This window comes from Orycteropus afer, unplaced genomic scaffold (genome assembly GCF_000298275.1).
Source record: "Orycteropus afer afer isolate SDZICR_OR568_19922 unplaced genomic scaffold, OryAfe1.0 scaffold00044, whole genome shotgun sequence".
Taxonomy (NCBI): Eukaryota; Metazoa; Chordata; class Mammalia; order Tubulidentata; family Orycteropodidae; genus Orycteropus; species Orycteropus afer.
The window spans coordinates 14,420,914-14,433,835 of NW_006921631.1; positions in this window are offsets into that span (position 1 = coordinate 14,420,914).

The following is a 12,922-nucleotide window of genomic DNA, read 5'->3' on the forward strand; positions in this document are numbered from 1 at the left end:
CTTTAAATGGGCTAATGACCTCAACCAAAAGCTGAGAAATATATAGAGCATTTCAGCCCAATTGAGCAGAATATTATTTCTACAATAGAATTACTGTGTTATTAAATGAAATAATGCAATAAATGGGCATAATAAGCTCTCAAGAAATGCTAGCAGTTATTGGTGTATTACTAACATAATGATAAAATCATTAACTATTTAGCTCTGGTTGCGTAGTGCTTAAGACATTTGACTGCTAACCAGAACGCTGGCGGTTCAAACCCAACAGTCACTCCTCGGAAGGAAGATTGGGCAATCTACTTCTGTAGTGATATCACCTTGGAAACCCAAGGAGGGGTCACTGTGAGTCGGATCCGATTTGATGGCAGTGAGTTTGGTTTGCATTATTTAGTAATTATGTGTTGTCACTGCTGCTGTTAGCTGTCATCATATCTGCTCCAACTCATGGAAACCCCAGGCAAAATGCAACACAAAGCTCCCAGGTCCTGTACCACCCCTATGATCGGTTGTGAATCAGAACTTTGTGATCCACTAAAACTTGTCCAGCATCATATCAACACACAAGCTTCCACTGACCAGCAAGTAGTGGCTGTACAGGAAGTAGGTGCACTGGCTGGAAACTGAACTCAAGTCTCCTGCACGAAAGGCAGAATTTTACCACTGAATCACCACTGCACCCACACTTATGTATGAGTGACACAATAATTTAAAAAACTAATATTACTCTTACTGCTGACAACACTAATCATTGTTGTTGCTGTTGTTGTTATGTGCCATTGAGTCAGTTGTGACTCACAGTGACCCTACGTACAACAGAACGAAACACTGCCTGGTCATGCACCATCCTTATGATCATTGCTGTGCTTGAACGCATTGCTGCAGCCACTGAGCCAATCCATCTCACTGAGAGTTTTCCTCTCCCTCACCAACTCTCCGCTCCACTGAGCATGATGTCCCTCTCCAGACACTAGTCGCCCCCACCCATGACCTGTGCGATGTATGAGAAAGGAAGTCTCACCATTCTAGCTTCCCAGGAGCACCCTGGCCACACCCCTTGCAAACATGTTTGTGACACCAACGTTTACTAAAATGTGAAACGTTCAAGTTTTAGCTTTGATGTGTTTTAAAAAGAGGAGACAGATTTAGTTCCCACTTACATCTCAATTTACTTAAAATTCTAATAGTATTCAACAATTCCAATTGTTTTGCAGCCTTTAGCTGTCCTCAGAGGCGCAATGGCCAAATTTCATGAGCTAAAAATCAAGGTGTCAGGTCTGACAAAGAACATTTTGTTTCTTAGGTTGTGAATTTATTAGAAAATATCTCTAAAAAGGGATCATATTCCATTGTATTAGTAATAACTTAATAAATTGTTATTGTTGAGAACATAGTTTTATAAAATAATATTTTATTGGATAAAATAATCACTAGAGAAATAGAAATTTAGCAAGAATATTTTCAGTCACTATCATTTGAACATTTGAAGTTAGAAATATCATTAAAAATTCACATCTATTTGTTACTAGGTTCATGAGAAGAGGTTATACTACATGAGTTCCAAGGAAACAAAACAGCATTTTCTTAAATATTCCCTTAGGTATTTAAATCATGGTAAAGCTCTACCTCTCACTCTGCCCACAGTTCCTGCAAATACATAGGTTTCTGCTGCATCTAAATTGAACCCTCCTATTAAATAGGGTAGTGGATTGAATTGTGTCTCCAAAAAAAGATTTGTTGACCTTCTAACACCTGGTACAGGTGAATGTGACCTTATTTGGAACTAGAGTCTTTGCAGATGTAAACAAGTTAAAATGAAGTCATACCTGATGTTCTGGTTACCTGGTGCTGTTCTGAGGAGAAAATATACCACAAATGGGATGGCCCTAACAAACAGGAGTTTATTCTTACAATTTGGAGGCTTTCAGTCCAAGTTCAAAGTGCCAGGCTCTAGGGGCTGAGTGAAAACCCCTCAGCCTTGGGGTCCAGCTCTGCCTCCTGTTCCCGGCCCACTGGAGCTAGAGGCATTTCTTCACTCAGACAGCTGCAGGCTGCTGAGACTGAGAAGCCCAAGGTTGACAAGTAAAAAGGCACAGTCCTGATGTTACCAAACCACATGGCAGGCCATTAACTCAAGTCCATTGTAAGTCCCAACATCGGCAGAGCGTAGCAGGCTGCTGAGTAATGACATAGCTACATGCAGGGTCCAAGCATGCCAAAGGCTAGAGACCATTCTCAAAGCTTCTCCTTATATACAGGAAGCAGACCACATCCGAAAGGCAGCTACTCCACTGCTCCCAGTAGATTCCACCATGGAGTTGATTACCAGTCTCATCATGGGGAATTCTACATCCAGCTGCCCAGCCACTCAACCAGGCCCAGCCAAGTTGACACACAAACATAACCATCACACCAGAGTAGGATGGAACCTAAACCTGATGACTGCTATCAATTTAAGAGAAAGGAGAAGAAGATTTGGACAGAGAGACTCAGAGTCACACACAGGGAGGAAGGCCATGTGACCACAAAGGCAGAGATTGGAGCAATGCCGACATAAGCCAAGGAATGCCAGGAGCAACCAGAAGCTGTGAGAGGCAAGGAAAGATCCTCTCCTATGGCCTTCAGAGGGAGCACTACCCTCCAAGACGTTGATTTTTTTCTGGCCTCCAGAACTGGGAGAGAATAAATTTCAATTGTTTTAGGCCACCCAGTTTGCGGGAACTTTTCACAGTAGCCTTAGGAAACTAATAGAAATAGTCTAATTCATTTATTTTTTCCTTCAGAAATATTTTTTTCCCTGTAAATCCTGATGTGTAACATTTATACACTTAACCACAGTTTTTAAATGTCAAAGGATTAGCTGGCATCTTCCCTGTGGCTGTGCTCTTCCTTTCCGTGTCTTTCAAAAAAAAAAAAAAAATTATTTCCTAACAGCTGATCCACAAGGTGTAGTTTGTTAATTTTTTTATGTTGCATTAAAATATTACTTATCTAGATTACTGAGATTTTGGCACCTCCAAAGAGGCAGGGAGGCCACACCTTCTGACCTCCTCCAACCCCACAGGGAGCTCTGGTAGCGTAGTGCCTAAGGCACTTGACTGCTAACCAGAGGGCTAGCGATTCAAACCTACCAGCCACTCCTCAGAAGGAAGATGGGGCAATCTACTTCTGCAGAGATACCTCCTCAAACACCTGAGTAGGGGTCACTATGAGTCAGGTCCGACTCAATGGCATATAACAGCAACACTAACCCCATAAGAGGAAGACAGAATCACCACCAGTAGCCCAAGGCCTGTTCCTGAGAGGCCAGACATGCCTCCAGCCCTTTCAAAAACCCTGACACCAACTTTCCTTCCACAGCACCCACCACCTCTCTACTGGGATCAATAATTCACTGCAGTGGCCACACAGAACTCACAGATTATGAGGTTTATTAGGGAAGCAACAGGCTACAATTCAAGTTCAGGAACACACTCAGTCTCTCTCAGCCCACTGTCTTTCAGCCATAGTCTCTGTCAGTCTCTCTCCCAGCAGTGCATGTCAGTGTCTCTCTCTCAGCAGTGCATGTCTCTCGATGTCTCTCAGCAGTGTGTCTCTCACATCTCTTAGCTGTCAGTGAGAGATTTCTTCTGCCTCTAAGAGGGCTCCTTTTAAGCCTGGCAGAGTGGCACACTAACAAATCCCAACATCAGAATTCTATACACCTGAGAGAGAGCAAACTTTCCAGAAAATTACTATGTGCTGCTCCCAACAGAAATACCCCAGGTGTATTACTTTAACAATCAGGAGATACTCAGTTGCTCACAGCCAATTCCACCATGGAATTTACAAAGACTTATGGGAGTTCTGCTGGCATAGTGTGTAAGGCATTTGACTGCTAACCAGAAGACTGGCAGTTCAAACTCTCTAGCCACTCCTCGGAAGGAAGGCTAGGCAATCTACTTCCACAGTGTTACTGTCTCGGAAACCCAAGGAGGGGTCGCTATGAGTCAGATCTGACTCCACGGCAGTGAGTTTGGTTTGTTTTTTTATGGCAAGAAAAGCCACACTATGTAATTTGCTACACTGTACTGCAGCACCCCTTGAAATTTTGCACCCAGGCCAAGTGCCTCACTCCTTACCCTAGTCCTGGCCTGTTCCCCTGGGACATTTCCCAATGTATCTATTAGTTTGCATTTTTCCAGGCTGAATTGCTCTTCTTGTTGCCCGCCTCCTGATGTTCTTGATCCTGAATAACAATTGTTCTTGGTCTCCAATGACTCTGACAACTGATCTGTGAATTTTAATAACATAACTGATATTTCCTACAGATAATTAAGGAAGATGTTAATTAAGGCCAAACCTAACCAGAGACCTGCAGGCCCTCCTTAGACACTTCCTTGGGTGAAGGTGTCATTCTTGGGGTGCCCTTTATAATACTCCTGCTACGTTTTCTCAACATAAGCTGTCCTCACCTTGTGGATAGCATATCGAGAACATGGCAAAAGAAGTGGTAGGAAATGTCTCCCTGCAGAGCTAGATGAAGGACAATTCATCTTATGTTGGCCATTCATTCGCTAATACTATATTCCTTCCAAATAGTAGCTTTTAAATGTGTTTGTCCCACGTTTTGGGGGGTTTGTTTGTGTTTGTGTGTGTGTTGACTTTTAAATACAATTTAATTGCCTGCCTGCTCATTGATCCACCCTTCTCTGCCTGGTTGTATATATTCCATCTTTGTTGTTAGGTGCCGTCAAGTCAGTTCTAAATTGTTGTGACCCTGTGTACAACAGAATAAAATGCTGACCAGTCCTGTATCATCCTCACAATCATTGCTATGTTTGAGCCTACAGGTGCAGCCACTGTGTCAATTCATCTCATTGAGGGGCTTCCTCTTTTCTGCTGACCTTCTACTTTCCCAAACATGATATTCTTCTCTAGAGACCAGTCCCTCCCAATAACATGTCCAAAATATGTAAGACACCATCCTTACTTCTAAGAATTCTGGCTGTACTTCTTCCAAGACAGATTTGTCCGTTCTCTGGCAGTCCCTGGTATATTCTTCGCCAACACCACAATTCAAATGCATCAAATCTTCTTCAGCCTTCCTTATTAAGGCCAAAACTGAACCCGAGGTCTTATTAAGGGAGACTGAAGTTCCCTCTTTTCTAGTGCTTTACTGCAGTGTGGTAAGAGGACCTGGAATTCAAAGCATTGGGTCATCCTGGCTCTGCCATAATCTAGTTGTGTATCTCTGAGCAAGTCTCTTGTTCTCTTTCACCCTCAGCTTTCTTCATCTGTAAAATAAGTAACAATGTCTGGTTTTCCTTCTCACATTGTGCTTATGGGAGTTAAGATAATTAGTCTTGATTACTAAAGTAAATGGTACACAAAAGCTCCAAATGAATATGTAAAAGGATGTTATTGTTGTTAGGTGCCGTTGAGTCAGCTCTGACTCGTAGTGACCCTATATATGGCAGAATGAAACACTGCACAGTCTTGTGCCAGCCCCACTATCCTTGCTGTACCTGAGCCCATCATTGTAGCCACTGTGTTAATCCATCTCATTGAGGGCCTTCCCCTTTTTCACTGACCCTCCACTTTACCAAGCATGATATCTTTCTCCAGGGAATGGTCCATTCTGACGACATGACCAAAGCAGGTGGGGTGAAGTCTGACCATTCCAATGAGCTTTCCAGCTGAACTTCTTTCAGGACACATTTGTTAGTTCTTCTGGCAGTCCATGGGTACTCTGAGTATTCTTCACCAACACCACAACTCGAAAGCATCAACTGTTCTTCAGTCTTCCAGTCTTCCTTATTCATTGTCCTGCTTTCACGTGCATATGAGGTGATTGAAAATACCATGGCTTGGATTAGGTGCACCTTAGTCTTCAAGGAGATATCTTTGCTCTTTAGTACTTGAAATAGGTCTTTTGAAGCAGATTTGCCCTGTGCAATATGTCATCTGATTTCTTGACTGCTGCTTCCACTGGTGTTGATTACATACATGCAATATTGTTTGTAATCACAAAATACTGGAACCATTTAATAGCCTATCACTGGAGGACTGGTATGGTACATCTAGACAATGAGTTATTCTGCAGTCATTCAAACAATGATTAACTTGAAATTATAGATAGATAGATAGATAGATAGATAGATAGAGATAGGAATAGTTCCATCTTTAAAATGTGGCTATGTGTGCATACCAACCTAGCCATGTGGAAAGGAGTCCCTGGTCCATTTTCCTGTGTTTAATATCAACACATGTTCTGTGATCAGTGATATTTTCTCCAATAACAGAGTGACATGTGTAGATAAAAAAAAAAAAAAAAGAAAAGAAAATCCTTCTGAGACTAAAAAAATCTCAGACATTCAGGGAAGGAAAGAAGTTACTTTAGATTTTTCATATATTATCTCTGAAAGGAACACATCCTTTTTATGTTTTTAATGTCTTGCATTATTTTTTTTTAAAAAAGTATATCTCACTTCTTTTTTGACATAAAATAATGTATTCTCATTTATGAACCTTCAGTTGTAGAGCAAGAAGAACCAAAAAGAGCTCTCATTATCTCTTCACGTAAAAGCAAACATCATTAACATTTTGGCATATTTTTATTTGAGCTTTTTTCTATGCATTTTTACATAATTTATTTCATATTTTTATGTAATTATATATCTTCTATTTTAGCCTAATAGAATACCATCAATGCTTTCCTGTGTGAACACTCTCAAAAGCCATCATTTTAAAGCTTATAACCTGTATTCTTTACCACACTCTCAAAGCTGGATATTGAGATTGTTTCTCCTGTGTGTCTAATGGTGTAAGAAACATCTCTGTGTGTAAACTGTGTTCCTTTTCAGGGTATTTCTTGAGAAAAGATTTATAACAGGGAAAGTTCTACATCAAATTGTATGGACATTTAAAAAATGTATTCATACATCCTGTCAAATTGGTTTCTACTTGTCCTTATTTACTTAGTTTAAAAATCTGTATTCAATTCTAGTGTTGAGGAGAATTACTAGAGCTTTCATTGAATGAAAGAAGTCTCTTCTTCTTTAGCAGCTTTCTTTAATTACAAAAATATTTCATAATAAAAAAAAATTCTTCAAGGCTGTAGGGGGCGGGGAGAGAAAGAGTCTACCGTGAAGTGTGCTATCTACTCATCCCTTGTCCAATTTTTGCATCGTGGCTTTTTCCTGTCTTCTGAGCAGTATCATGACCTCCCTCTCTTTCCTCACAACCTCCCCCACCCGTTTTCTCCCAGCCTCTCGGATTCTTGGATATTATCAGTTTGGTGATTTATTAAGGGGGATTCCATTTCATATTTCCCAGCACAGGGCTCAAGACCACATGCTGAGGTTTCTGTACCCTTGCCCAGGCCTTTGGAAAGAAATGTTTTACAACAAAAAAAGATTAATGGTGATTTCCTGATCTTCACGGCCTGTGTGTTTCTCATCATCTTCCGTTGGATGCAATCACTGGCTTTTGTTCCGAAGCCACACAAGGCTGGTCCTTGCTCCTCGCAGCACATGGCGACTTCTCTAGAGCTAATGCTACCGAGAAGGCAGACTCACCAGCCTCTTGCACAGTCAGAGCCCTCTCTCTTCCTTCCAGCATGGTCTGCTTCGGCTTCAGCCTCCTTCACTGCCCACCTGGTGTTTTGCTGGGCCTGTAACAAGTCTCCCCGCCCCCAGCTTATTTTCCCTTCCAATCTTTCTTATAGACTCCAGACAAGATGAGTCTTCTTAGAGCAAAATTCACATCATCTCACAACTTTGCTCTAACATCTGCAGAGGTTCTCTGTTATCACATGGAAAACAAGATCCTGGGTCTGTATTCAAGGTCTTTTAGAATTAAATCCAACAGATATTTCCCACTTTACTTCCCATTAGTCCCCTACATGTATTCTCTACTTGTATCACAACACCTATCAGACTTGCTATTTCTTGTATATGTCCCCAACTTCCTATTTCTGAACCTCTATTAGTCCTGTTTTCTCTATCCTAAATGCCCTTCATCACCTAATCATACCTCTCATTCTTGCAGACCAGACTTAAATGCCTCTCTATTCCTCTCAGCTAGAAACAATCTCTCATCTGAGAGAATTCTCTCATTACTCGCCAATTTGTATTATGGCTGTATACATACATGTCTCCCTTTATAAATTATAAATAATTTATACATAAAGAGCATGTGTATTCTATCCCTATATACATTTCTGTCTGAAACAAGGAGCTCAATCCCTAAGAAGAAAGCTGGAAAGTCCTTTTGAAAGTAGGTAGGGACAGTAAACTAAACTGGACAAATCAGAGAAAGAACTACCTGAAGCTGGGGTTGGAGCAGGAGATCAAGGCTTTCAGGGAAGAATATCACAGAGCAAGTGGTCAGAGAGAAAGGGCCAGGGCAGCCAGCCTAGGAAGTATTAAATCATTCAATAACACTTTTCAATGGATCAATAAATATTTTTCATGTTGTCTTTACTGGAGTGCCACAGCGTTGCACACTGTGGGAAATGTACAATGAGATCTAATTCTAGTTTGGGATCTAAAACAGACACGTGAAAAGTTAAGTAACAAGGCTTCCATTTCCTACTTCTTTCTAGTATTCCATTTCTGCATATTCATCTGCCAGATCACAAGCTAAACTAAACTCACTCTTCTCCCGAACTATGTTTTCTATCTAATGGTTCCACTATCCAATTTTCAATACAAGAGAGACACAATCCAGGGATAGGGATGATTTGAGGAACAGGATAAACTCCACTTATCTATTTACTCACTTTCTGAGTTGTATTTGGGAATGTAAAGATACAGAAGAGAATAAGACATGTCCTCACTATTGTGAGCATATAATCTAATGGGGGAGGCATAACACTTGCTGGAGGGAGTGCCCTTCAATCATTTAGTTTAGAGAAAGTGGATTAGGATGTCTCCACACATATTCTTGATTCTTGCATATTTGTGTTCTACTTAATCCCAATCAACCCAAATATTAGAACAAAAACATCTGTAAGTACTTTATGTTTACAGAACACTCTTTTAAATAGTATGTGGTTTAGTCCCCATAAACTCATGAGACAAATTTTATCATTTTCATTTTACAGATGAGGAAATTACGCTATAGGAAAGTTAAGTCACATAACTTGTTCCTTTTAGTGTAGTAGACATATACTTAATTTCTAGTATATGTCAGACACTAGTCTAGGATCAAAGGGAAAAACAAATATTAACAAAGGTCCCTGATCTCAAGAGTTTATAGTTGGGAGAGAGAGGCAGACATAATAACAGACTTTACACACAGTATAGTATGAGGTAGACTAAGAAGTCATTTCAAAAACAGAGAACATCCAGCTCAACTCTCAGATTCAGGAGAATTCAGAGAAGGGGGTGGAGGACATGACAGCTGAACTGGAACTTGAATATGGAATTAGAGTTAGCTTGTAGATGGGAGAACTGGAATTTGAACTTAGGTGTGTCTGACTCTCCCATTCATGCTTTTCCCACCATCCTGTTACGTGGTAGATATTCAATAGATATTGAGCAAGAGAGTGGAAGGAAGGAAAAAAAAGAGGAAGGGAGAAAGGGAGGTAGTGGCTGAAATATCAAACCAAATATCAAATTTGCTTTTAAAACCCCACATTTTGACTAACTAGCTAATCAGCTGATATTCTCTAAAGAATTCCAGGAGGAGTCCCTGGAAATAGGGCAGGTAGTTCTCAACATACAGGGCTCTAATTCACTCCTAAAACCTCTCAGAATTGGTTGGAGATAAGATAAATTCTAGGATTGAGGATAAGACGTCCTACTTCTAATCCACCTTCTCAAAATAATCTTTTAATGTCCTAGGCTAAGCAGCCGGGAAGGGGAAAGTGAACTAAGGTAGACTAAAGCTTCTAGAGCTACAGCAAAGATTCCTATAGAATCCCACACAAAATTTTCTGACTCCAGATAATTCAGCATAAGAAAAAAGAAGCTTGATTCTCCCACACCCACATTCTCTGAAATTTGGTTCTGGAAGAAGGGGAGCCAGGATCTCCAAGACTTAAAGATCACAACAGTGTGCCCACATCCTACAGGGATTACATGGAGCCTGCCTCTCTCCTCCCACAGCCTCCGGCTCCATGTGTTTGTGGAGCAGATGCCACCATGCTGGCCCCCATTCTGTATTTCCTGTCATTGGCCCAAGTAGCTGCCTTCTGTCTCTGTATGCTTGGCGTACACATGCAGTTATTCTTGGAGCTTGTGTGTGCCATCGTTTCACAATTCACAAGCCCCAAATAAGAGCCAGGTGGTGGGATTCTCCAGATAAATTGAAAGAAGGCCTCCAAGCCCATGCTGTCTGAGTCTGGCTGCCCAGTGAGTAGCCCAGAGGTGGGCTGAGATTGAGGCTACTATTTCAAGCATAAAACACACATTCTACAAAAGCCATTACAAAGCTGTTATCCCATCCCTCCACCCTCTGCCTTGGTCCCCAACATATTTCTACTCATATTTCCTCTTGCCTCTTCTCAATTTTTGGAGAAAGTCAAACCTACCTTGAACAATTTATGGAATAAATGTGTGGAGGAATGTGTTAGCTCAATGAAATTAAAATTTTTCTTTAAGGAGGGAGATATGAAATGGATGTTGGAAAGTCACAGGCCGTGTGATACTATTATCTAGTTAAATTTGGGGTTCAAAGCTCTTCATTGGCTCCCTGGGAATTATCATTTATGATTTAGCTTCTCCATCCATAGAGATAGATTAAGATGGCCTTGCAAATTTTGCCACTGGGGCAAACGACCATGGAAAAACAAGAGATTGAGATCTTGAAAGACACTGGCACAAAGTGTCTCATGTGTGTATATTTTTAGCCCCCAGATATTTTCCCTTGATAATTTTTGGTTGTTGTTGTTATTTGCCATTGAGTTGAACCCAACCCTTGGGTTTCTGAGGCAGTATCACTACAGAAGTAGATTACCCAAACTTCCTTCTGAGGAGTGGCTGGTGGGTTTGAACCACCAGCCTTCTGGTTAGCAGTCAAATGCCTTAGGCACTACACTACAAGAGCTCCCATTTCTGATTCAGAAAGACACCCACGTTCACCAAGAGGGGCATTGGAAATGAGCATTTCCAAAAGCGAAGTCATCCTTTCTTCTTAGACCATGTATCATGCAGATGCTGAGTCTCTAAGATGGCATCCAGATGTCTCTGCCCAGCCAGTGATCAAGGCTCTCCCTAGTCTGGCACACTCTCTGCTTCTCAGCTTTATATTGCATCACTCCTTGGTACCAACCCTCTGCTCCAACTAAAGGGCTACTTTTTCCCTCCTCTCTACCCTGCATGCCTAATTAAGTCCTTCCTCCTTAGATCACTGTGGGTCCTTGTTTACTAGGTCAATTCCACTAATAATGACTGATCCACATCTTTCTCTCCACATATTGAATTCCTATCTATCCTTCAAGGTGTGACCCAAGCACCACACCCTCCATATTCAAGGTATTCTTTCCCTGACCATACCAGCTACAAGTGTTCTCATCCTCTTTTGACAATTTATCACTCTCTTGACATAGCCTTGCCTCCCTTAAGATACCATTCTCTTTTTTGCCTCTTCTATTAGCCCATGAGCAATTTCCCCACCCCTGCCATGGGGTCAATTACAACTCATGGTGACCTTGTAGGACAAAATAGAACTGCCCAATGGAGTTTCCAAGACCATAAATCTTTACAGAAGTAAATTGTCTTATCTTCCTCCCACAGAGCTGTTGGTGGGTTCAAACCACTGAGCTTTTGGTTAGCAGCCAAATGCCCTAACCACTGTGCCACCAGAGCTCCCATCAGCAACATAAACTGGGATTAAATCTTATTTATATTTATTTCCCTTCAAACCACTTGCAGAGCCCCTTACGCATCACAGATTTTTAATAAACACTTATTATTTCAGTAATGAAAAATGTTAGCTAAAGTCCTTGAATCCCATGAGCAAATAAGAGCTTCCTGTTTTCTTAATGATCAGTTCTTTTTCATATTATGTAGTCCATACCCAGCTTAAGCTTTTCAGAACTTGTTGGAGCCCTATTCATTCAAGATGTCCAAGTCAACCTTTGGTCACCTTATCTCCATTTCCTTTGAAGGTCTTGTTTCCTCAATTTCTAATAGGTTCTCTCCCTCTTCTGTGATGGCATGCCCACAATAGCTGAGGGCTCCCTGATTAGTTTGACATTGATCCTGACCTTGCCTTTTCTACATTTACCATTGGTACAGCCAAATTCCAACATCTTGGGAGTTCCAATAAGATGGCAGAATAGGCAGAAAGACTGCACAGACCCTCTTCAACAAAGAAAGGGGAATCAATTAACACAGATACAGAAGATAATCCTGGAGCCCTGAGCTTTGAAGGGAAAGATAGAAGTGGACTAAACTCCAACTACTAGAAGAATTTGCGTGAAAAAGGAGACATATGGAGCTGCGGTCTGGCAGCAATCCTGATGGCACAGACAGCTTGGATATTGCCGAGTGGTTTTAGGACCTAAATATTAACCTAAAAATCAGCCCTGCTAGCCAGAGGATGCACAGAGGACTGTTCTGGTGGCTGGTGAATAAAATGAGAAGCAGAGAAGAGGAAGTCAGGCTGAGCTGTGGCCTTTTGCCTGTCCAGAGGGTGCACCCATTTTGAATGTTTACAAGCGATTTGACCATTTTGGATATTTAAAGCAACAGCGTTCTCCCAGATTCCAGGGATTTAAGAATAGGCTCCGCTTGCTGGAAACCACAAGGACATTCCAGACACCAGTGACTGGAAAGGTGTGGTACTCCCCTTGTTACTCTTATACTCCACACCTTCTTTGTGAATGGAGGCACAGCCATCCCTCACTCCCACCCACCTTCTAGACCAGCAGGAATTCCATCCCAGTTTGTGTGCTTGGACACAGCCTGGGTGCCCTAACCCACTCTACCTTGAT